Source organism: Ranitomeya imitator, chromosome 1 (genome assembly GCF_032444005.1).
Source record: "Ranitomeya imitator isolate aRanImi1 chromosome 1, aRanImi1.pri, whole genome shotgun sequence".
Taxonomy (NCBI): Eukaryota; Metazoa; Chordata; class Amphibia; order Anura; family Dendrobatidae; genus Ranitomeya; species Ranitomeya imitator.
The window spans coordinates 828,533,843-828,559,660 of NC_091282.1; the positions used below are offsets into that span (position 1 = coordinate 828,533,843).

A 25,818-nucleotide genomic window follows, 5' to 3' on the forward strand; every position below is an offset into this window, starting at 1 on the left:
TGAAAATAAACCCTTTCTTTCCCTGCACATCCAGTTCGGGAGGGGGGAAACGTGTGGGCGGAGACTGTGCGTGTCTGTGTGTGCAGGCAGGGTCTACACGGGCCTCTCGGGGGTCTCTGCGGGCCTGCCGGGGCCTGTACGGTCCTTTTGGGTGTCTGTGCGGGCCTGCCGGGGCCTGTACGAGCCTCTTGGGGGTCTCTGCGGGCCTGCTGTGGTCTGTACGGGCCTCTCGGGGGTCTGTTCGGGCCTCTCGGGGGTCTTTGTGTCTGTGTGAAGGCATCGTCCGATAGGACTACAAGTCCCATCGGGCTATGCCTGCTACAATGACAGTGATTGACACATTAACCAATGATGGGACAGTAGTAGTCCCATCATTGGTCATCAGCCGGATGACCCATGATGGGTCATCCGGCTAATGTGTTGAATGTAAAAAAAAAAAACACAAACATACATACTACATACAACATACTACATACATACAACATACATACTACATACATACTACATACATACATACTACATACATACATACTACATAGATACATACAACATACTATGTACTACATATATAATAATAATAATAATAATAATCTTTATTTTTATATAGCGCTAACATATTCCGCAGCGCCTTACAGTTTGCACACATTATCATCACTGTCCCCGTTGGGGCTCACAATCTAGAATCCCTATCAGTATGTCTACTACATACATGCATACAACATCCATACAACATACTGCATACATACTACATACATACAACATGCATACAACATACCACATGCATACAACATACATACAACATACATAGTACATACATACATAGTACATACATACAACATACTATATGCTACATACATACAACATACTACATACATACAACATACATACATACAACAAACCACATGCATACAACATACATACAACATACGACATGCATACAACATACTGTGCATACTACATACATACAACATACTACATGCATACTACATACATACATACTACATACATATTACATACATACTACATACATACTACATACATGCTACATAAATACATTCATACATTACATAAAATACATACATATAGACATACAGTACATATAACATGAGTACATACTCATCATCACTTGTCACTTTGTTCCCCGAAGCCAGTGTCATTTGTAAAAAATATTAATATTAATATACTCCCTGATCCGCAGAAATCCACGAGTGTCCCACAACGATCTCCCGTGGAGAACAGCAGCATCAGCTGATGCGACCGCTCTCTAGGGGCCCCAGGAATACAATGACGGGAGGAAGGTATCCTCCTGCACTGTATTCCTCCGCCACTGTAAAAAAATAGTCCCTAGTCTCACTTTTGGCGTTGCTGTGTGAGAAAGTTCCCACGCAGCTTTTGCCATAAAGTGAGACCAGTGAACTATAGTAACCTCTCAGTGATACACAGCAGGAGCCATTATCTCCTGTCAGTGTGTCACTGAAGGTCCTATAGAGCAGTGACATCACCCGATGTCACTGTTCTATAGGGGAGATCGTCGTGGGGCACTCGTTATTAAGGGAGGACAGGTAGTATACGGTTTATTATTTTACGTTTTTTTGAAGGCGCTGAAGTATGGTAAGTATGGTTAAATTAAGGATATTAAAATACTTTTTTTGGCTGTGCCTTTATTTTTTTTTTAACTGTTTCACTACTGTAGGATTAATAATGGATAGGCGTCTTATTGATGCCTCTCCATTATTAACCCGGCTTAATGTCACCTTACAATAGCAAGGTGACATTAACCCCTTATTACCTCATATCCCACCGCTACACGGGAGTGGGAAGAGAGGGGCTAGTGCTTACAGAAGCGCTGTTTTTGGAGTGGCTGGGGACTGGTATTTGTAGGGGGGGCAATATCCATGGCCCCTCTCTAGGGGCAATATCCATGGCCCCTTTCTGGCTATAAAATAGGGGGACCCCACATCATTTTTTTAAGGTCCCCCTATTTTAATAGCCAGTAAAGGCTACGCAGATAGCTGCCATTGGTATTACCCCCTTCCCAGGCTAAAAATATTGGCCCCCGGCCTTCTGCTTTCCCCCTCTGGCGCAGAAAATTGTGCGGGAGACCACGTCTTATTTTTCCCCACTTTTTCTTTATGTTCATTTATCAACATTGGCCTATCTATGGATATATCTATCTATAGATATATCTATAGATACATAGATGTTTCTCTCCATATATCTATCTGGCTAATTTCACACATCAGGTTTTTGCCATCAGGCACAATCCGGTGAGTTTTGAAAAAAAACTATCCTTTTTTTTCTGCTGGATCCGGTTTTTCTCATAGAGTTGTATTAGGGCCAGATTGCGCCTGATGGCCACACGTTTCATCCGGTTTTTGCAGGGTCCGTCAAAAAAGCTGTTTCCACCGGACGGAAAACACATACAGAGGAACGGTTTTTCTGTCCAGCGAAAAAACGCACAGCGACGGATCCGGCGAAAAACGTATGAAACTGATATGTGAAATTATGAATCCGGCCTCCGAATCCATTTTATCATGCTTGTTTCCATTCAAATCATGCACATTTTCCATTTATTTATTTATTTCCAAAAACTGCATAAGAACCACACCAAAAACTGCATCAAAACTAAAAAAAATAAACAGCCAGAAAAAAGTATTTTAATATTCTTAATTTAACCATACTTACCATACTTCAGCGCCTGCAAAAAACGTAAAATAATAAACCGTATACTACTTGTCCGCCATACTCCATTTAATAACGAGTGCCCCACGATTATCTCCCCTATAGAACAGTGACATCGGGTGATGTCACTGCTCTATAGGACCCTCAGTGACACACTGACAGGAGACAATGGCTCCTGCAGTGCATCACTAGGAGGTTACTGTAGTTCACTGGTCTCACTTTATGGCAAAAGCTGCGTGGGAACTTTCTCACACATCAATGCCAAAAGTGAGACTGGGGACTATTTTTTTTACAGTGGCGGAGGAATACAATGCGGAAGGATACCTTCCTCCCATCATTGTATTCCTGGAGACCCTGGAGAGCGGTCGCATCAGCTAATGCTGCTGTTCTCCATGGGAGATCATCGTGGGACACTCGTGGATTTCTGTGGATCAGGGAGTATATTGGTTGTTAGTTATTTTAATATTTTTTACAGATGACACTGGCTTCGGGTAACAAAGTGACAAGTGATGGTGAGTATGTACTCTATGTTATATGTACTGTATGTCTATATGTATGTATTGTACGTAGTATGTGTTAGGAGTCGAGTTCCCACTGCTGCACAAGGGGAATCTTGAGCCATGTCTGCTGCGGTCTCCCATTCTGCATCGGCCGCAGTGGAGCCTGCTCAGCGGAGACGTCGGTCCCAGCGTCTCATTGGATCTGATACTGTGCAAAGGGTTACTGCTGCCTCTCCAGTCTCTGCTATTGTACCCTGCACTGGTCTGCCATGAGCAGGCTTTTCTGGGACTAAGTCCTGCTTTGCACACCCTGAGCATGCCCAGGGTAAGATCTCTCAGTGGAGGTCTAGGGTCACATACTCAGGTACTGCAGAGACTTCCATTGGTTCTCCAGGAAGGCCCTGTACCTGATCAAGTTTTGTGGCAGCCTTCCATTGGTCCTTCTTGGAAGGTCCTGTACATGCTGAAGCTATAAAAGTTTCGCATGACCACACAGCCATGCGCTAGTGTCAATTTATGTATGAGCTCAGCGCCAGTGTGGTCGTGTTTGTATGCAGTCAGGGACCCAGCTGAAATAAGCCCCTAGAATGCTGGCACCTCCGGCGAGGAGTTTCGTGTGTGTGTATTCAGGGACCCAGCTGAAATAATCCACTAGAATGCTGGCACCTCCGGCGAGGAGTTTCATGTGAGTGGATTCAGGGCTGGCGTATAGCCATTAGATTTCTGGCTCCACCGGAGAGGAGCTGCGTGTTTGCATTTGACTGCATGACCACTAACTGCTCTACTAAGTAGCTGTGTTCTTCTGTGAGCTAAACAGGGCACAGCGTTCTCTTTGCTAACAGACTCTGTGAAGTAACAGAGTTTGTTTATAGTACTATATTGTACCGCCATACTTAGCAGCAGGTTCTTTCCTGCACGGTGGATCCCGGGTTGCGAACGTACCTACTACTACTAATAAAAAATATATATATTTGGTGCGTTCCGTCAACCCTAACAGTATGTATGTGGTATGTATGTAGTATGCATATAGTTTGTTGTATGTATGTATGTATTGTAAGATTGCTCTCACTAAGTGTCTTGGGGGACACCCGCTTGGCACGGGATTAACGTAGTCAGGCACGATTTTTGAACACAAAACAGTCCATACGGTTTATTAAAGGGTCATAAACCGGGTTATGCACAGTCCATATTATACATTCCATAGAACACAATAGGCACCAACTGGTGATATTAACTTGCAGCTTTATCTTGTACACTTCATATACGGCTTTGACTCACGGACACTAAACATGCTGGACCTCTCACTTCGTCCAGTTACCATGGGTGTCCGTACGCCGTGCACTTCACCAATGTCCCAAGTCACATACAGCGCATATAACACTGGGTCGCGGTCTCTAAACACGCTGAACCTCACTCTGTTCAGTCATCGTGGGAGACCACACAGTTCATGGAATGTCACAAGCACCAACAGTCAATGGTACCTTATGGGAGCTCCTGCTCCACCTGCCACTCCTTGTCAGTCCACTCCTCCGGGAAAGCTGCCTCACAGGGATCACCAACTTGCCTGGGCGGCATATCTTAGTCAGTCCAGACCCACCAAAGGACGGTAGCTTCCCCCAACCTAGACCATCCAGAACCACAGTCACTGTGTGCTATTCAGGGATCCAATCCTACTCCCAGAACCTCCCAACACTCCAGCATGTGCTCTTCAGGAAGCCTCCTCCTCACATGAACTGCACATGTGACCTGTCCAGGTGCTATTCAGGACCTCGTCCAACACCCCAGGCCACTAGCAAGTCCAAAGTCCCACCATGTGCTATTCAGAACTCCTACTCCCAGGAAATTCAACACAGGTTGTTCAGTGTGCTATTCAGGACTCCTACTCCCAGGAAATCCAACACACCCAGGCCACCAGGTCCAAAGCCCCACCATGTGCTATTCAGGACTCCTACTCCCAGGAAATCCAACACAGGTGGTTCAGTGTGCTATTCAGGGATCCGGTCCTACTCCCAGGACCTCCCAACACACAGGCTCTCCAGGACCTTCCACGGGAACACACAGGAACCATGTGACCCACACCCTGGTCACATTATATACCCTTAACCACTCCCCTGGATGGGAGTGTGGATGTGTGGCTAGTTTTTCCCACCCATCTGACACAACTAACCTAGTAAGTCTCCCTTACAGCTACACCACACATATACACACTTGAGGGACTACAGGTCCTAGAACAACAACATTGCATCAGACTTACTACGCAGACTCCCTCTGCGACACATATCGGCCATTCACAACACAGCCAGTCACTGTTTCACCACAATTATCACAATAGATATGCCTCCATGCACATCCCAAAGAGCACTCACAGCGCCCCCTAGCTTTCACAGGGGTCACTGCATCACAGTATGTATGTAGTATGTATTTGTGTAGTATGTTGTATGTATGTAGTATGTTGTATGTATGTAGTATAGCATAAATAGGAAGAAAAATGTGGCACTCACCCAGTTGTTTCAGCTGAATTCATGTCCTTTATTTGGCACTTAGCCAGATGAATTAGATGAAAATTGCCATATCTAACTTATCATTTAAGCCCATCAGGCCTTGGGCATTGGTTCTTATGATCCATTTAGCTTCACATTGTAAGAGTAGCTTATTATGATTACCGCCTTGCGGTGGGTAATTAACTATTTCTAAAATGGCAAATCGTAACAGGTTGGGATCGCTGCAGTGTTTCTTCTGCATATGTTTTACAAAACGTACGCGCCCTTTACCTGATGACAATGAATTATAGTGTTCACGGAATCTGACCATCAAGGCTCTTATTGATTTCCCAATATAAAACGATTGCACGGGCAAAATATTACATAAACTAAGAACTTACTCTTACAAGTGATGAAATCTTTGACATAATGCTCCATGGTGCCGATCTTTAGGGAATTGTCTATTTTGTGCAGATGACAGAAGCTACAATTGCCGCTTTTATAATTGCCTTGTGGAGTAGTTTTTTTTAATCCAATTATTATTTGTCGGCAGTAGGCGATTTCTGACCAACAGATCGCCTATATTTTTTGATCTTTTATAGGCAAACTGCGGTGCCGAAATGGTTAGATTGCATATGTCAGCTGTTATGATCTGGTAATTCAGTACCACAATGGACATAGAAGTCAGAGCACATACAGTGACCTGACAATAACCCAAAAACATAGAACGAGCTCTGAGACGTGGGAACTCTGCTGACCGCAATCCCTAATCCTCTCCAACCACACTAGAGGCAGCCGTGGATTGCGCCTAACGCTCCCTATTCAACTCGGCACAGCCTGAGAAACTAGCTAGCCTGAAGATAGAAAATAAGCCTACCTTGCCTCAGAGAAATACCCCAAAGGAAAAGGCAGCCCCCACATATAATGACTGTGAGTTAAGATGAAAAGACAAACGTAGAGATGAAATAGATTTAGCAAAGTGAGGCCCGACTTTCTGAACAGAGCGAGGATAGGAAAGGTAACTTTGCGGTCAACACAAAACCCTACAAACAACCATGCAAAGGGGGCAAAAAGACCCTCCGTACCGAACTAACGGCACGGAGGTACACCCTCTGCGTCCCAGAGCTTCCAGCAAGCAAGAAAAAACAAATAAGCAAGCTGGACAGATAAAAAACAGCAAATAGCAAAAGCGGAACTTAGCTATGCAGAGCAGCAGGCCACAGGAACGATCCAGGAGGAAACAGGTCAAATACTAGAACATTGACTGGAGGCCAGGATCAAAGCACTAGGTGGAGTTAAATAGAGCAGCACCTAACGACATCACCACATCACCTGAGGAAGGAAACTCAGAAGCCGCAGTACCACTCTCCTCCACCAACGGAAGCTCACAGAGAGAATCAGCCGAAGTACCACTTGTGACCACAGGAGGGAGCTCTGCCACAGAATTCACAACAGTCAGCATCCATTTGTATCACATGCCAATCTTTTCGTATAGCAGCATAGATTTATCGATCCATCGTGCTATGTTTAAATGCAAAGGTGAATCTTTGGTTAATCTTTGAACTATTATCCCCAATATTTGACGTTTTCTTTTTACCTTTTTTAAGGAGATTGATTTGGGTAAGTTTATCCGCCCGTGATTCTGCCTGTTGCAATAAATATTGAGGGTATCCCTGATTTGTAAACTGTGTTTTTAATTCGATAATTTGTTCTTTATAACTATCCTCATTATTATTAATTTTTCTTAGTCTTACCATCTGACTATACGGAATACTTAGTTTGGTATGTGTGGGATTTGCACTTTGAAAATGCAAGACACTATTAGTGGCTGTAGATTTTCTGTGAACGCTCGTATTTATTTTCTCCTCTTTAATTTCTATTTTTACTTCTAAAAATTCTAGTTGATCTTTGCCAAAGACTGCTGTAAATCTCATATTTTCATCATTATTCTCATTAAGAAACATGACAAAATCATTTAAATCCTGTTCTAAGCCATCCCAGACTATAAAGATGTCATCAGCGAAGCGTAAATATAGACATATTTGCTTGAGGTAAGGATTAAGGGGCCCGGTGACATACTTCTCCTCAAACGCTGCTAAAAACAGGTTTGCAAAAACGCATGCCACCGGAGTACCCATTGTGGTACCGGTCTTTTGAAGGTACCACCTATCCATAAACTTAAAAGCATTATGGGATAGTACAAAGTCTAAACTGTCCAGTACAAATGAAATAAACTTCGGGTCCTTATCAGTGTAGGATAAAATTCGATGTATTGCCTCCAAACCTTTATGCTGTGGAATTCCCGTATATAGGTTCACTATGTCAAATGAGGCCAATGAGAAGGTGGGTTGCCACTGAAAGTTTTTTAAGGCAAGGAGAAAATCTCCTGAATCCTTAATAAAGGACGGAATTTTTGATAACAACGGTTTCAGCAGCCAATCTAAAAACTGGGACAGGGGTTCTGTTAAAGAATCTTTTCCTGATATGATAGGACAACTGGGCGGTTTCTCTGCATTCTTGTGGATTTTCGGTATGCTATACCAATGCGGAAAATTTGGATATTCCGGTAGTAATTTCTCCGCTTTGCTCTTAGAGTGCCTTTTTCTTAGTAAGCTTCTCAATTTTTCTTTGAATTTAATCGTCGGGTTCTTATTCAGCATTAAGTAAGAATTTGGATCATTTAATTGCGAGAGGGCTTCATTAATATAGTATGTTTTATCTAGAATAACTATATTGCCGCCTTTGTCTGCTTTCCTGATGATGACGTCGTCCCATTTTTGTAGTTCCTATAGGGCTTTTTCTTCATGCCTCGGAAGATTTTTGATTGGTTGTTTATAAAGAATAGCCTCTATATCATTTATAATTAAATCATGGAATAAATCCACAACATTACCCGGTGATGTCGTGGGAAAAAAACTCGATTTAAACTGTATTTGAAGGAGTATGAGTGGTTGCGGTTTCATCACTGCTCTCATTTAAGTTCGCCAGTAAAATCGCATCTTCTATGTCTTTTATATCCGTTTTTGGATAAGCCATAAAGCCTAGGCTCCCGATAGTTGATGGGATCTCCGTAGTGGCAGTGGATATATTTCCCTCTTTATTTTTAATAAAATGTTTATGAAGATGCAATTTTCTAATGCTTTTAAATAAATCTATCTATCTTGAATTCACATAAATCGAAGGATTCCGGCAAACAAAAATGTAAACCCCTTGATAGAACCTGAATATGATCCGCCGTCAATGTCTTTTTAGATAAGTTGATAATTTGCAGGTAATTTTCGTTGGAATTTTCCTTCTCCTTTATTTTCTGCAAGCAATAATCGCGCTTTTTTCGGCCCCTTCGTCTGGTCTTTTTCCTGAAGGGATGGGTGTTCCCATGGAGGCGGAGGTTGACGCGGTTTCCTCTGTATACTCTTCTGTTGCGCTGGAATCAGAATCCGTTATCCATCCATCTCTGGAAGATTTTTGTTTTTTCGCAAATTTATTGGAGCGATTTCTAGAGAAAGTCTTTTTATTATTTGTATTCTTATTCCAGGAGAAAATTTGTCCCATTTCAAAGTCTCGTTTGTCTCTGAGAAACTTTTCTTTTTTCTTTTCCTTGGTCTCCATTTGTACAATTATCAACGGATTCTGATTCCAGCACAACAGAAGAGTATACAGAGGAAACCGCGTCAACCTCCGCCTCCATGGGAACGCCCATCCCTTTAGGAAAAAGACCAGACGAAGGGAGCGAAAAAAGCGCGATGAAAAAGCGCAAGCAAGTTTCTTGGAGAAAATAAAGGAAAAAGAAAATTCCAACGAAAATTCCCTGCAAATTATCAACTTATCTAAAAAGACATTGAGGGCGGATCATATTCAGGTTCTATCACTGGGTTTAAATTTTTGTTTGCCGGAATCCTTCGATTTACTGTATGTGAATTCAAGATAGATTTATTTAAGAGCATTAGAAAATTGCATGTTGATAAACATTTTATTAAAAATAAAAGGGGAAATATATCCACTGCTACTACGGAGATCCCAACAACTATCGGGAGCCTAGGCTTTATGGCTTATCCAACAACGGATATAAAAGACATAGAAGATGCGATTTTACTGGCAAACTTAAATGAGAGCAGTGATGAAACAGCAACCACTCATACTCCTTCAAATACATCTCAAACCATAGAGCCATTTAAAGGGGGAGTTAAATCAAGTTTCTTTCCCCTAACATCACTGGGTAATGTTGAGGATTTATTCCATGATTTAATTATAAAAGACATAGAGGGTATTTTTTATAAACAACCGATCAAAAATCTTCCGAGGCATGAAGAAAAAGCCCTATGGGAACTACAAAAATGGGACGACGTGATCATCAGGAAAGCAGACAAAGGCGGCAATCTAGTTATTCTAGATAAAACATACTATATTATGAAGCCCTCTCAATTAAATGATCCAAATACTTAATGTTGGATAAGAACCCGACGATTAAATTCAAAGAAAAATTGAGATGCTTACTAAGAAAACATGTGGAAAAAGGCACGCTAACTAAGAGCAAAGTGGAGAATGAGAACAATGATGAAAATTTGAGATTTACAGCAGTCTTTGCAAAGATCAACTAGAATTTTTAGACGTAAAAATAGAAATTAAAGAGGAGAAAATAAATACGAGCGTTCACAGAAAATCTACAGCCACTAATAGTGTCTTGCATTTTCAAAGTGCAAATCCCACACATACCAAACTAAGTATTCCGTTTAGTCAGATGGTAAGACTAAGAAAAATTAATAATAATGAGGATAGTTATAAAAAACAAATTATCGAATTAAAAACATGGTTTACAAATCGGGGATACCCTCAATATTTATTGCAACAGGCAGAATCACGGGCGGATAAACTTACCCAAATCAATCTCCTTAAAAAAAGGCAAAAAAGGTAAAAAGAAAACGTCAAATATTGGGGATAATAGTTCAAAGATTAACCAAAGATTCACCTTTGAATTTAAACATAGCACGATGGATCGAGAAATCCATGCTGCTATATGAAAAAATTGGCATTTGTTACAAAGGGATGATGACTTATGCAATCTAACCACTTCGGCTCCGCAGTTTGCCTATAAATGATCAAAAAATATAGGTGATCTGTTGGTCATAAATCACCTACTGCCGACAAATAATAATTGGATTAAAAAAACTACTCCACAAGGCAATTATAAATGCGGCAATTGTAGCTTCTGTCATCTGCACAAAATAGACAATCCCCTAAAGATCGGCACCATGGAGCATTATGTCAAAGATTTCCTCACATGTAAGAGTAAGTTATTAGTTTATGTAATGTTTTGTCCGTGCAATCGTTTTTATATTGGGAAAACAATAAGACCCTTGATGGTCAGATTCCGTGAACACTATAATTCAGTGTCATCAGGTAAAAGGCGCGTACGTTTTGTAAAACATATGCAGGAGAAACACTGCAGTGATCCCAACCTGTTACGATTTGCCGGTTTAGAAATAGTTAATTACCCACCGCAAGGCGGTAATCATAATAAGCTACTCTTACAATATGAAGCTAAATGGATCATAAGAACCAATGCCCAAGGCCCGATGGGCTTAAATGATAAGTTAGATATGGCAAACTTCCTCTAATTCATCTGTGATATGTAGTCAGTTTTTATTTGATTGTTTTTAAATGTATTTCACATTAAATTGATTTGTGTCTATAGCGGTCATATCCTTTCAAAAGAAAGTGACATCACTATAGCAGTCAACCTGGACCCGTGGAAGCGCTAGTGCGCGAAACGGCCATCGTCCTGTCCTTCACTCCCCGCTCCCTCATTCACTCTTGCCGATGCCAAAAAATGTCTGTAACCAGCTAAGTGCCAAATAAAGGACATGAATTCAGCTGAAACAACTGTGTGAGTGCCACATTTCTCTTCCTTTTTATGCTATATGGTTTGTGGACTTTTTATGTAGAGCACCACCCATTTCAGCAGCGAGCCCACGATTGTCCTATCCACAAAGGATCACAGTTTTTTATATATACGTGAATTACACAGCTTTCAGTGTCAGTTGTACCCGCTTTTTTTTTGGAGAATTTTGTATGTATGTAGTATGTATGTATGTTGTATGTATGTAGTATGCTGTATGTATGTATGTATGTATGTACTATGTATGTCGTATTTTACTATAGAAAGGGCTATATGTGATTATAGTATGTTCTGAGTATTAGGCCGGCGTCACACTTGCGAGTTTTACGGACGTAAGAGCGCAGAAACTACGTCCATAAAACTCGCAAAACATACGGCACAATTATTCTCTATGCCCCTGCTCCTATCTGCCGTATTAAACTGATCAGTATTATACGGCTTTCTACGGCCGTAGAAAATCGCAGCATGCTGCGTTTGTCACCGTATTGCGCAAATAAAACGTCAATGAAAGTCTATGGAATCCCCAAAAATACGGATTACACACGGACCAGCAGTGTGACTTGCGAGGAATACGCAGCGCTGTTAAGAGAGAAAAGCCGGCAATTCAGTGCGGTGTACAGTAAAATCACACTGACAGCTTACAATAGAATAGGTAGAATAAATGTGTACACATAGAATAGGTATATATATATATAATGTCAGTAGACACATATATGTATATATATTATTATTTCATCCAGCGCGATATAGCAGAAAGCCGGTAATTCAATTACCGGCTTTTGCTATCTCCTTCCTAAACCCGACATATGAGACCTGGTTTACATACAGTAAACCATCTCATATCACCATTTTTTTGCATATTCCACACTACTAATGTTAGTAGTGTGTATATGCAAAATTTGGCCGTTCTAGCTAGTAAATTAAGGGGTTAAATGGTGTGGGCTCCCGCACAATTTTCTCCACCAGAGTAGTAAAGCCAGTGACTGAGGGCAGATATTAATAGCATGCAGAGGGTCCACGGTTATTGGCCTCCCCGGCTAAAAACATCTGCCCCCAGCCACCCCAGAAAAGGCACATCTGGAAGATGCGCCTATTCTGGCACTTGGCCACTCTCTTCCCATTCCCGTGTAGCGGTGGGATATGGGGTAATGAAGGGTTAATGCCACCTTGCTATTGTAAGGTGACATTAAGCCAAATTAATAATGGAGAGGCGTCAATTATGACACCTATCCATTATTAATCCAATACTAGTAAAGGGTAAAAAAACACACACACACACACACACACATTATTAAAAATTAATTTAATGAAAAAATCACAAAGGTTGTTGTATTAATTTATTCTACTCTCAATCCACTCACTGAAGACCATCGATATGTAAATAAAAAAAAAATAAAAAACCAACAATATACATACCTTCCGAGGATCTGTCACGTCCAACGATGTAAATCCATCTGAAGGGGTTAAAATATTTTGCAGCCACGAGCTCCGCTAATGCAGCTGCTCATGTCTGCAAAACCCCAGAGAATGTAGGTAAAGTAGGTCATTGACCTATATTTACCTGCATTTGCGGTGAGGCGCCCTCTGCTGGCTGTTCCTAGATCGTGGGAACTTTCCTAGAAAGCTCCCAGGCTCGAGATCATAAGAGGGCGCCCTCTGCTGGTTGTCCTCATATGAATTCGAGCCAGGGAGCTTTCTACGCAACGGGCACAGCGACGATGATGTCATAAAGGACGTAGACATCTCACGTTTCTGATTCAGCGACAGGCACAGTATCAACGTAGATGTCATAATGGTTGCCATGGCGACGATGATGTCATAAAGGTTGCCTCGACCAATCAGCGACGGGCACAGTCTGCCGCGAATTCTGGAATCATCATTGTCCATATACTACGGGGACATGCATATTCTAGAATACCTGATGCGGCTAGGCCTTGACCAATCAGTGACGGGCACAGCGACAATGATGTCATAAAGGACGTAGACATCCTGGTGGCCTGGCGGCCTTGACCAATCAGCGACGGGCACAGTATCGACGTAGATGTCATAATGGTTGCCATGGCGACGATGTTATAAAGGTTGCCTCGACCAATCAGCGACGGGCACATATACTACGGGGACATGCATATTCTTGAATACCCGATGCGTTAGAATCGGGCCACAATCTAGTACTGTATAACGGCCACACATGATGCTCCATACTGTATAATGGTCACACATGATGCTCCATACTGTATAATGGCCATACATGATGCTCCATACTGTATAATGGCCATACATGATGCTCCATCTATATATATAATTGTCTAAGGGTTTTTCCGTCTGTCTGTCTGTCTGTCTGTCCTGGAAATCCCGCCACCACCAGGCCTCGACCAATCAGAGACCAGCACAGCATCGATGTAGAAATCCCGCGTCTGTGATTGGTCGAGGCCGCCAGGTCTCGACCAATCAGCAACGGGCACAGCGACGATGATGTCATAAAGGACGTAGACATCTCACGTTTCTGATTCAGAAACGGGCACAGTATCGACGTAGATGTCATAATGGTTGCCATGGCGACGATGTCATAAAGGTTGCCTCGACCAATCAGCGACGGGCACAGTCTGCCGCGAATTCTGGAATCATCATTGTCCATATACTACGGGGACATGCATATTCTAGAATACCCGATGCATTAGAATCGGGCCACAATCTAGTATACATATATGTGTCTACTGACATTATATATAATGTACATTATAGTACAATATAATATTTAGTACAATATAATATATAATATATATAGTACATATGTTTTTTTTTTTGTTTTTTTTTTACACATGGATCCCTTGTATAGCCGTATGTCGGTTTTGCAAGCCTGCGATAAAAACATGCAGTACGGATGACATACGGAGGCTGTCATGCGCAAAAAACGCTGAAACACCCTGCCTACGGAGGAGCTACGGACCACTATTTTCGGGACTTTTCAGCATATTACGGCCGTAATATACGGACCGTATTTTCATACGCTGTGTGTGACGCCGGCCTTAGTTGTTACTAGTTACTGAGTCTGCTTTTAGGGATTATTTGATTCAATATGTATGTCGTATGTTGTATGTATGTTGTTTGTATGTTGTATGTATGTATGTTGTATGTAAGTATGTAAGTATGTATGTATGTATGTATGTATGTAATATGTATGTTGTATGTATATAGTATGTATGTATGTTGTATGTATGTAGTATGTATATTGTATGTATGTAGTATGTATGTATGTATGTATGTATGTATGTAGTATGTATGTATGTAGTGTGTATGTATGTAGTATGTATGTATGTAGTATGTATGTATGTATGTAGTATGTTGTATGTAGTATGTATGTTTGTGGTTTCTTTTTTTACATTCTACACATTAGCCAGATGATGGGACTACTACTGTCCCATCATTGGCTAATGTGTCAATCACTGTCATTGTAGCAGGCATAGCCCGATGGGACTTGTAGTCCCATCGGATGATGCCTGCACACAAACACAACCCCCGAGAGGCCCGCACAGACCCCCGGCAAGCCCGCGCAGACCCCCGGCAGCCCGCACAGACCCCTGGCAGGCCGGTACAGACCCCTGGCAGGACCGCACAGACCCCTCAGTCACGCACTGACACCGCCCGCACACGCAGACACACATTCTCTGCCCACGCACCGCCCATACTCCATTATACCGCATCATGACATCATTTCAGCAGCCAGTCACAGCCATGCCATTAGTTAACATGCTTAACAGGATGTGTCCACACTTAGGATCCTCAACTGGCTCATTGCAATATGTGAACTTCCGATTCCGGTATTCGATATTGTAAAAGTATCGGAACTCAGTATCGGAACTACGATACAGCGAATATCGTCCGATACCCGATATTTGCAGTATCGGAATGCTCAACACTATTGACAAGTCATCTTGGGTTTCTTCCATCTATATAGTCAACAAATACAATATTACACAAGGCTATTTCTTAAATCATAAATCATATAATGCCCCGTAAAAACCTTTTTTATTAGAAAAATATATAAAATATCACCAATCTTTGGTACTCCCCAAAAAAAAGGACACAAAAACAAAAACACACCGTGAACAAACTGGTAAGAGGACCTAGTAATCCTACACTGATACCTAAGCTGGTACCTGCCTACCTGCGAGGTTTGGCACCCTAGGGGAAACGTTGTGGCGCCCCCACTCCATGGCGGCTCTCCCTGCGGTCCCTATTGAACCCTAATGTCCGCCCAGGGTCCCACTGCCCGATAGCACCACTAAAGGAACCCCTCACTGCTAGACATAGATAAAACCTGCACCTAAGGATTACTGAACCCCACACCGTGCCATAAAAACAATAAGGAACATGTGGGAGAAATATACAGTGACGGTTGGATATAAGCAGCCTTGGAGCCCCAAGCTGTACTCCAATAAACAATCAATGTTATTATCAATCTGCTGCAACCATGCTGTCAAAAATAAATATGAAGTATGCTGGTGAGTATGCCGCGGGAGTGGGGAGAGGAGGACGGCATGCTGGGGCTGGATGAGTATTAACCATTTGATATCTGGAGGCGGACATTAGGGTTCAAAAGGGACCGCAGGGCCAGCCGCCGTGGAGTGGGGGCACCACAACGTTTCCCCTAGGGCGCCAACCCACGCAGGTAGGCAGGTACCAGCTTAGGTATCAGTATAGGATTACTAGGTCCTCTTACCAGTTTGTTCACGGTGTGTTTTTGTTTTTGTGTCCTTTTTTTTGGGAGTACCACAGATTGGTGGTATTTTATATATTTTTCTAATAAAAAAGGTTTTTACGGGGCATTATATGATTTATGTTTCTTCCATCTATATACATAATTGTCTAAGGGGTACTTCCGTCTGTCTGTCCTTCTGTCACGGTTATTCGTTCGCTGATTGGTCTCGCCAGCTGCCTGTCATGGCTGCCGTGACCAATCAGCGATGGGCACAGTCTGATTAGTCCCTCCCCTACTCCCCTGCAGGGTTAATGGCAGCGGTAACGGCCCGTGGTGTAACGCACTCTGTTACCGCTGCTATTAACCCTGTGTGTCCCCAACTATTTACTATTGATGCTGCCTATGCGGCATCAATAGTAAAAATATGTCATGTTAAAAATAATTTAAAAAAAACAAACCTGCTATACTTACCTTCCACCGCCTTTCTCGCTCCTCGCCACGCTCCCCGGACCGCTCCATTGCAAGCGCCAGCTTCCGCTCCCGTCCCAGCGCTGGTGTGCGACAAGGACCTGCCGTGACATCATGGTCATGTGACCGCGACAACATCATAGGTCCTGCTCACACCAGCCCTGGGACGGGACCGCAAGCTGCCGCTTGCAATGGAGCGGTCCCGGGAGCGTGGAGAGGAGCGAGAAAGGCGGCGGATGGTAAGTATAGCATGACTTCAATGGGCTATAGGTGAGTATATGTTTTTTTTTTTTTTTAAGTCTCTATACTACATGGCTCTGTGCTGGCCAATATACTACGTGACTGGGCAATATACTACGTGGCTGGGCAATATACTACGTGGCTGGGCAATATACTACGTGGCTGGGCAATATACTACGTGGCTGGGCAATATACTACGTGGCTGGGCAATATACTACGTGGCTGGGCAATATACTACGTGGCTGGGCAATATAGTACGTGGCTGGGCAATATACTACACTAGATTGTGGCCCAATTCTAACGCATCAGGTATTCTAGAATATGCATGTCCCCGTAGTATATGGACAATGATGATTCCAGAATTCGCGGCAGACTGTGCCCGTCGCTGATTGGTCGAGGCAAACTTTATGACATCATCGTCGCCATGGCAACCATTATGACATCTACGGCGATACTGTGCCCGTCGCTGATTGGTCGAGGCCGCCAGGATGTCTACGTCCTTTATGACATCATCGTCGCTGTGCCCGTTGCTGATTGTTCGAGGCCTGGCGGCCTCGACCAATCAGAGACGCGGGATTTCCAGGACAGACAGACAGACAGACAGACAGACGGAAAAACCCTTAGACAATTATATATATAGATGGCTGGGTAATATACTATGTGGCTGGGCAATATACTTCGTGGCTGGGCAATATACTACGTGGCTGGGCAATATACTATGTGGACATGCATATTCTAGAATACCCGATGCGTTAGAATCGGGCTATCTAGTTTTCTAATAATTGTGATAACAGTTGTTGCCTTCTCACTAAGCTGCTTGCCTATTGTGCTGTAGCCCATCTCGGCCATGTGCAAGTCTGCAATTTCATCCTAGGTGACCTTAGACAGCTTTTTGGTCTTGGCCATGGTGGAGTGTGATTAACTGAGTGTGTGGACTGGTGTCTTTTATACAGGTAACGAGTTCAAGCAGGTGCAATTAATTCAGCTAATGAGATCAAATTTTAAGAAAAACTAACATGTCTATGAGAGGCAGAACATTTGATGGTTGGTAGGTGATCAAATACTTATTTCATGCAATAAAATGCAATTTAAATATTTAAAAAAATCATACAATGTGATGTTCTGTTTTTATTTTAAGATTCTGTCTCTCACCGGTGAAGTGTACCTACAATGCAAAATTACACACCTCTCCATTTGTTGTAGGTGGGAAAACTTGCAAAATCCCCACTGTATACTGACTTCACATGAATGTAATATTTGTCTATTAGAGCATATAGAACTGTTTGATTGAACATGATGCACAAACCTGTTAACCAATATACATGTACAGCCAGGCATACCCACTACTTCCATCTTCTGTGGTTTCTCACTTTTTTATTTGTGTCCATTTCTGGTTTTATATGTATTTATCGTGGCCTGTGTTTAAGGCCGGGGACACACACAACGTATAAAAAAATGGTCCTTTTTTGACGGACGAGAATCGCACAAATGTGACCAAAACAGTGATCCGTGTGCAGTGCGAGGATGCGATTTTCTCGCATCAAATGATCCGTTTGACATCCGTGTGACATCCGTATGGCATCCGTATGGCGAGATTTTCTCACACACTTGCAAAATGAGCAAATAATGGCTGAGCCTTTCCTGTCACCTGCCCAATGCCTGAGAATTTCTCGCAGGTCACACTGATGGTCCGTGTGCTGTGCTATTTTTTTCTCGCCCCCATAGACTTTCATTGGCGATTCTCGGCCGAGATGCGCTGACAATCGCAGCATGCTGCGATTTCACTCGGATCCTGAATACGGCCGAGAAAATATCGGATGATAGGAGCTGCCCCATAGATTAACATTGGGACGAGTGCTATGCGATTTTCTATCGCATTGCACTCGTCCGTATTACGGTCTAGTGTGACCCCGGCCTTAGGCTCCTTCTGTACTTTGTGTTTATATTAGCATTAATAGCATCAAGCAGCAATAGGTGCCGATAGGTTCTGATATTTTCAGGGTGACATGAGCTTAGGGAAATTTTGAAAGATAATAAAGACAGAGGCATTTAAAATTCTGCAAAAAAAGATTGTGCATGTACAAGTGCTTATTGCCTCTCCTTCATTGCAAAGCATACGTGAACAATGGTCTGTATTTTTTTCAGTGTGCTTGGACCTATTTTTGGACCATATGTCAGTTTTTACAATCCTTGTTGCATTTGTGTGCTATCCATTTTTTTTTCCACAGGACCATTGACTTGCCTTATCTCAAAGTAGTATATGTCTCCTTTTTGTGCAGATGAAAAAAATGAAAAAACACATTGATCGTAGAGCGTCCATGATCTATCCTTAAAAATAACTGATAGCACACGTACTAGAAAATCTGATATGTGAAAGAGCCTTGACAGCACTACTAAAACCACAGACCCAGAGGGAAGAAATGCCGACAAAAAAAAAGAGAAATACAGCAACTGTGTGGTTAGCAAATTTCCATGGAGTGCTAGTGTTATGGGAGCAAATCTGACCAGAATCAACATCCGCATATTGTTTCTATTTCCTTCCCACACTTTAAAGACATGTATGAGCGTGAATGTCAAATATCGAAATCAGATTGTGAGTGGGAGCAGGAAAGGAAGGATATACGGTAATCATAGGAAATAATATACCTTGTATTGTGGGTCCACACTTCAGAGTCATTCATTTTTCCTTTGCAGTTGACCTCCACATTCTCCATTGTCCCCAGAAAGTTGAAGTTTTGTCACTGTTGAAACTCATTCAAGGAATCAAAGATCTTCACATATCAATATCCAGTTAATCTCTGTAGTAATGAAAGCCGAACAGGAGGGCTCCCACAACTAGAACAACAAAGAGACAATGTGCCTGATGTTTTGTGCCAACCATTAAAAGGTTAAACACGTCTAGGTCACAGGCCTGGCTCTTTGTGTAACCCTGCCATACCAATACTAATGCATCTTGTGACTATGGGGTGAGTTCAGAGTTCTGGATCTTGTTCTCTTCTGATAGCTCTGCTGCTTAGGAAGTGTACACAGTGCCTGAATTACTGCACTGTCATCCATACCAGGCACCTAGCAGTGAATCATTGCAATGCAGGAGAGGAGTTCCTCATTAACCCCTTTATACCTGCAAAGATTTTCAGATCACATGTCATACTGTATGGAACATAGAACTTATGTCTGAAATAAAAACAATATCATTTACCTACAAGCTACTCACCCGTCAGTCATAGACAAGAGTAGTTTGTACATGAAGTCTTGTGAGGCTTTAGTATCTATCCACCCACCAAGTCATTCTGGAACCTAAAAAAAAAGTGTTAAAAGAATAAAAGCAATCAAATGGTGAAAACAAAAGCTAAGTGACTCAGCCTCTGAGAGGTGGGACTGGCCATACCCTCTCTGTCCTCTCCTGATTAGGAGGTGACCTGGGTTCAAAGCTCTCTGCTGAGGGGAATTACAGCAGTGACTTGACACTTTTCAGGAGTGCAAATATGTCTCTAACTAGTGAATCTCCAGGCAACTGCCCATAGTTAGAGAGGACAGAGCTAAGAACCACCTTAAACCACAAAAGAAAGTGACAAGGACAATGAAAACTATATAGAAGTGAAATAATTAAATATAGAATTATTATATATATCAAATTTCATCTGTCTTTTTTTTATTAATCTTTTAGAGCTTGGACAATCGTTTCACAGGACTCTGATCCATCAGCTACGTCAGAAATCTGTGACCGCTCAATGGGATGCTGTCACGATTCACACCGTCACCCCTACGTCACGGATCGGGGTGACTTTAGGTCAACAGACGGCTATCACATGTGCAAGGGGGCTTATCTCTGTTATCCCTCCACTGCTACAATGTGATGAAAAAAACACACACAAGTCTATTGACCTTTTAGTTTACACCAGGGGCTTATTTTAGGTATCCAACTGCTCTTCAATATACCATGAACTGCAGGGATTTATGTATATCCCGCTTTACAGTTCCGCTTGAACTTGCAGCTCTCTGGTGCCCCCTAACCCTCAGGTCAGATTAGGTACTGCACCTAGGGTAATTAGTCGCCAGAAAGGCTGCCTGCTATGTACTGGCTATTGGGCACGCTGCAGCGAGGCGATATAACTACTCCCAATCAGGCAGGAACAATAATTATTAATGCCACAGTCGCTACAACGACTCCCAAAGGCACAGCACATGGTATGCTGCCACCAGCTCCATTTAAACGGGTCCGAAGCTAACCCAAAACAGTAGCGTAATTCCCTTCACAAGACTTAGGGTACGTTTTAGAACAGGAGAACGAAACTATTAATTTATATATTTTACTCCGAAAGATTAGGCAGTGTGTTAGGAGTCGAGTTTCCTCTGCTGCACAGGGGGAATCTCGATCCGTGTTTGCTGCGGTCTCCCATTCTGCATCGGCCGCAGTGGAGCCTGCTCAGTGGAGACGTTGCTCCCAGCGTCTCGCTGAGACTGGTACTGTGCAAAGGGTTACTACTGCCTCTCCAGGCTCTGCTATTGTACCCTGCACTGATCTGCAGCGAGCAGGCTTTTCTGGGACTAAGTCCTGCTTTGCACACACTGAGCATGCCCAGGGCGAGATCTCTCAGTGGAGATCTAGGGTCACATGCTCAGGTACTGCAGCAACTTCCATTGGTCCTTCTTGGAAGGTCCTGTAGGTGCTAGGACTAAGTCCTGCTTTGCACACACTGAGCATGCCCAGGGCGAGATCTCTCAGTGGAGATCTAGGGTCACATGCTCAGGTACTGCAGCAACTTCCATTGGTCCTTCTTGGAAGGTCCTGTAGGTGCTAGGACTAAGTCCTGCTTTGCACACACTGAGCATGCCCAGGGCAAGATCTCTCAATGAAGATCTAGGGTCATATGCTCAGATACTGCTGCAACTCCATTGGTCCTTCTTTGAAAGGTCCTGAACGTGCTGCAGCTATATAAGCTTCGCATGACCGCACGGCCATGCGCTAGTATACATTTGTAAACGTGTGTGTGGTGAGTGAAAGTCGTTCATTAAAATCCCCTCCCTATTGGATGACTGTTCACGGAAGGTGGATGATTGCTATCTAGCGCCCGACTTAGCCACCAGCACGTTACACACCATATAGCATCTATTGCTGTGACCGCCAGTGCGGCGCCGTGCGCTTTCACAGCGCTTTCCTGACCCAAGCCTGGGTGGTTAGTGGCGTCCACCAGTGCGGCACCGCATGCACTCTCGTGCATCTTTAATTATTATTTTGGTTACGCTGACACCCCATTAGCGGTGTCGAGCGCAAGTAGTCTAGACGGACTCGGATCCCAAGTCTTGGGACTGAGCTCGGTGACTCCTTGCTTGCGCTCTTGTGTGCGGTACCGCGGCCCTGTGACTTAACAGGGTTCGCTTCCTTCACACAGGGTGAAGTTAACCCGTGTGTATTCACATTGTACCGCCATATAGTGCCACCATTTACTTAGCAGCAGGTTGTTTCCTGCACGGTGGATCCCAGGTGGCGAACGCACCAATCTTACTTAATAAATATATTCGGTGCGTTCCGCCAACCCTAACATTATACTAGCGCCAGAATCTGGCTAAGTAATGGCGGATGAACAGCGATTGCAGGGGCACATCCAGCTGCTGGAGGGCCGGTTGGCGTCTCTTGAGCGTGGAACCTCGGCTGTGGATGTTACTGCAATTGCTGTTCAGGCTGCTAGCGTGGCTGCAGCAGCTTTACCCACTGCCACCCCTGTTCCTACTCTATCTCACCTCCCTTTGCCTGAGAAATACTCTGGGGACAGTAAGTCCTGTAGGGGTTTCGTGAGCCAGTGTTGTATACACCTCGAGCTCCTGGCTGCACGTTTTCCCACAGAGCGGGCAAAGGTGGGATTCATAATATCTCTCTTGTCGGACAGGGCGTTGGAGTGGGCTACGCCGCTGTGGGAGCGCAATGATCATGTGGTGCGGAGTGTTCCTCGGTTTCTGGACACTCTGAAACAGGTCTTTGCAGGACCTCAAGTCACCTATGATACAGCGCTCCAACTGCTGGCTTTGACTCAGGGTTCAACCATGGTCAACCATTTTGCTTGTTCACTTCCGGACATTAGCGTCTGAGTTGGAATGGCCAGACAAAACCCTCAATCCCGTATTTTGGCGGGGGCTGGCTGACCATGTGAAAGATGCTTTGGCCACTAGGGAGATTCCCGCCACACTGGAGGAGCTCATAGCTGTATCAACTCGCATAGACCTTCATTTTCACGAGCGAAGGTTGGAGCGAGCCCAGTGTAGGCAGAGATTTCGGCTGGCTCCAACCTTCGCCAAACCTTTGGAATCTCCAGTCCAGGCGTCCGAGTCACATAAGGTTTGTCATGCTTGCCGGCAGTCAGGACATCTTGCCTCCAAGTGTCCTCAGCGGTCAGGGAAACATCAGCGTCTAGTGGCAGTAGGAGGAGGTACACTAGACATGGCGACGTTTGCCTCAAAGTTGTCCTTCAAGGGGACAATTACCATCGGCCCATCCACTCTTATGGTAGAGCTATGCGTGGATTCAGGGGAGGAGGGTAATTTTATGTCATCCGCTTTCGCCCAGCGTCATGCAATACCCTTGGTGATGCTCACCAAGCCAGTAACCATTCGAGTGGTAAATGGGTCGACACTACCCTCACAGATTACCCACCAAACCATTCCTATCACGCTTTCTGTGTCTCCATCACATCAGTAGATTGTCTCCCTATTAGTCATTCCTGAGGGAATTGATGAGGTCCTGTTGAGGATACCATGGCTACGCTATCATTCTCCTCATATAGAGTGGTCCTCAGGGAGAATTTTGGGATGGAGTAAATCCTGCGAGGGTAGATGTCAGAGGGAGTGCGTTCAGGTTGCTACTACACAGGTACCCGCAGGTCTTTCCTCTCTCCCCAAGCACTATTGGCCCTATGTAGATGTGTTCTCCAAAAGGGCTGCGGAGACTCTTCCGCCTCACCGCCCCTATGACTGTCCTATTGACCTCTTGCCTGGTGCTGAGCCTCCCCGGGTTCGAGTCTATCCGTTATCTCTCCTGGAGATGGAGGCAATGTCTCAGTACATTCAAGAGAATCTGGCTAGAGGATTCATTAGGAAGTCTGTGTCACCTGCAGGGGCTGGGTTCTTCTTCGTACAGAAGAAGACTGGAGACTTACGTCCATGCATAGACTACAGGGGTCTTAACGCCATCACCGTTAAGAACAAGTACCCATTACCCCTGATATCTGAGCTTTTTGATAGACTATGGGGAGCAAGGGTATTTACAAAATTAGATCTGCGGGGTGCCTACTGTTGTGAGTTCGGTTTTTGGGCTCCCTCTGGTGGTTACTGATGGTACTGGGTGACTTGTGTTCTCTGCGGTCTCTGGTCTCCACCTGTTCCATCAGGTTATGGGAGTTTCCTATTTAACCTGGCTTTTTTGTCATTTCCTCGCCGGCTATCAATGTAATCAGCGTGTCTTTTTACCTCTGCTCCCTGCGTCTGTTATCTTCAGGACAAGCTAAGTTTTGATTTTCCTGTTCCACGTTTTGCTTAATTTTTGTCTTAGTCCAGCTTGCAGATATGTGATTCCTTGCTGCTGGTTGCTCTAGTGGGCTGAAATTACTCCTCATGTTCCATGAGTTGGCACATGAGTTCAAGTAATTTCACGATGGTTTTTTGAAGGGTTTTTCGCTGACCGCGCAGTTCACTTTTGTATCCTCTGCTATCTAGCTTTAGCGGGCCTCATTTTTGCTGATTCTATTTTCATAACTACGTATGTGCTTTCCTCTCATTTCACCGTTATTACATGTGGGGGGCTGCTATTTCTGTGGGGTGTTTCTCTGGAGGCAAGTGAGGTCTGTGTTTCTTCTGATAGGGGAAGTTAATCCTTCGGCTGGCGCGAGACGTCTAGGAATCATCGTAGGCACGTTCCCCGGCTACTGCTAGTTGTGTGTTTAGGTTCAGGATCGCGGTCAGCTCAGGTTCCATCTCCCTAGAGCTTGTTTTGTTTTTGTGCTTGTCCTTTTGTGATCCCCTGCCATTGGGATCATGACAGTATAGCCGGCCAAAAGAAAAAAATTGGTCATCGTTTTGGCTGAAGTAGGAGGAAAAGTAGTCTGAGGAAGTTTTTTTTTTTTTTTTTTCCTCCTCAGTGTTTGCTGACTAGCCTTAATTGCAGCTTGGCTGCTTCTTTCCTCCTCTTAATCCTTGAATGGCTCTGACCTCAGCTGTTTATCATGGACGTCCAGAGTTTGGCTTCCAGCCTGAATAATCTTGCTGCTAAGGTTCAAAATATACAAGATTTTGTTGTACATACGCCTATGTCTGAACCTAGAATTCCTATCCCAGAGTTTTTTTCTGGAGATAGATCTAGTTTTCTGAATTTTAGGAACAATTGCAAGTTGTTTCTTTCCTTGAAATCTCGCTCCTCTGGAGACCCTGCTCAGCAGGTCAAGATTGTTATATCTTTCCTGCGGGGTGACCCTCAGAATTGGGCATTTGCATTGGCACCAGGGGATCCTGCGTTGCTCAATGTGGATGCGTTTTTTCTGGCATTGGGTTTGCTCTATGAGGAACCTAACCTAGAGATTCAGGCTGAAAAAGCTTTATTGGCTCTCTCTCAGGGGCAAGATGAAGCAGAAATATATTGTCAGAAATTTCGGAAATGGTCGGTGCTTACTCAGTGGAATGAGTGCGCTCTGGCTGCAAAATTCAGAGATGGCCTTTCTGAGGCCATTAAAGATGTTATGGTGGGGTTCCCGGCGCCTACAGGTCTGAATGAGTCCATGACTATGGCTATTCAGATTGATCGGCGTTTACGGGAGCGCAAACCTGTGCACCATTTGGCGGTGTCTTCTGAACAGGCACCTGAGATAA

General features: G+C 43.8%; 1 protein-coding gene across 1 annotated transcript in view; it reads right to left on the reverse strand.

Annotated features, from left to right (window-relative positions):
• The window catches only part of LOC138649899 (kelch-like ECH-associated protein 1A), a 52,824-nt gene extending 32,559 nt beyond the window's left edge, over window positions 1-20,265 (reverse strand). The window contains exons 1-2 of the mRNA XM_069740598.1: window positions 20,180-20,265; window positions 19,612-19,800 (exon numbers count right to left, since the gene is read on the reverse strand). The gene's annotated coding sequence lies outside the window, so the exon portion shown is untranslated. The remainder of the gene's footprint in view (window positions 1-19,611; window positions 19,801-20,179) is intronic.
• Between the last annotated feature and the right edge of the window lie 5,553 nt (window positions 20,266-25,818).